Genomic DNA, 1,666 nt, shown 5'->3' on the forward strand with positions numbered 1-1,666 from the left:
AAAAAAAAATAATTACAATCCCAAATAAAAAAAAAGAAAAAGAAAATAAAGGAAAATAAAAATTATTACAATCCCAAATAAATAATTAAATTAATTATTACAAGCCCGAATTTGAATTTAAATGAGGCCCAAGTGGGTTAACTCATGGGTTAGGCTTACTTGATTTTTGGAGGGAAGCCCAAAAATAGGCTTTTGGTCCCCTTTTAGTTGCACAGCCCAGTTGGGCTTTAGGATCGTCCTAAGTAGCTCACGCCCAAGCCCATCAACAGTTGGAGTTGGTTCAGCAACACGAGCCCAGGAGGATCAGCTGCGAAGCCCAGGAGCAGAAGATCACGAGCCCAGCAACAGAAAAAGGCAGAGCCCAGCAGCAGCAGGTGGCTAAGCCCAGTTGCAAAGTTTGGCGAAGCCCAGCAGACCACCACCAGTGAAGCCCAGCAGTGAAACGCAGCTTCAGTTGGCAGCCCAGTTGCTTTGGCTTGGCAGCAGCAGGCTTGGTTCACCAGCTCCAGCAACAGCAACAACAACAGCCAAGGTTCCAGCAGCAGCAGCAGCTCAGGTGGCCAGCAACACAGCTCTGCAGCAACTCAGTGGCACCTGCAATGATAGTGATGAAGCTCAGACAACTCAGTGCAATGATTGCAGGTCAGGACAACAAAGGAAATCAGCAGCAGCAAGCACCACTCCCCGGCAGCGGCGCCAAAAACTTGGTGTGCTTGGGAACGACACACAAAAGACTTGCAAGTATACAAGGTCAAGTTTTAGTATAGAAAGTAAGAATGGGATCAGTCCACAGGGAGTGGGAGCATACAAGAAATTATCCTAAGCTATCAATGGGTGCAAAGCACTATGGCAGTGAGCAAGGCAAGGTAATATGGCAGATGCAAAGAACCAAAACAGTTAACAAACCAAAGCAGTTAACACAAGATGGCAAAACAGCGAAGATTAAATGGCAGAGGATATAAAATAAAAATAGCAGGGAACCAAGGCTGTAAGCCAAGGGCAGGGGGAGTTTGTGCACTGATTTCAGTGCACAAAAGCTACAAATTGCAAGAAATTAAACAAGCAAAACATGTAAGGAGATAAACTGAACAGGAAGCAAAACAGAACTGAATTTAAGTGACTGTAAAAGGGATTGTGGCTAAGCTAAGGGCTTAGAATCCACCTTTGTGTCCTAGCCAAGCAATGTGATCCTAGGTTGAGTTGAAAATCCTATGCATACATCTAGAATGGGAGGAAAACTAATTTTCTCACTAGTTTGCCCCTAGCATTGACTGTCTTTTGACAGAACAATCAATCACAGGCACTATGAGCATCAATCTCTTCCCATTGCTCAATCAAAACAGACATCAGGATAACTATCCTAGCAATTCACCATTTGACAATGCACTAGGCTTCATCTGAGCCTCAGCCTAATGCAGTTTAGCTCATGCTAAACTTGTAACTAGCAATAACATTCATTGAGTATGATAATTCAAGCAACATTCAACATTCGAGATAATTGAAAACAACATGCACACATTCACTGTTAACTTCATAAGAAGAACTGAAATTGGAATTGCATCAAAATAAATTTGTTTCAATTCTCTACTGGCTAGTCCAGAGATGCCCAATTTTACATCCCTAACACCCTTTTATAGTTACAGCCAAAAAAAAACTAAAATCCCCA

The sequence above is a fragment of the Papaver somniferum genome, chromosome 4 (genome assembly GCF_003573695.1).
Source record: "Papaver somniferum cultivar HN1 chromosome 4, ASM357369v1, whole genome shotgun sequence".
In the NCBI taxonomy this organism is placed as follows: Eukaryota; Viridiplantae; Streptophyta; class Magnoliopsida; order Ranunculales; family Papaveraceae; genus Papaver; species Papaver somniferum.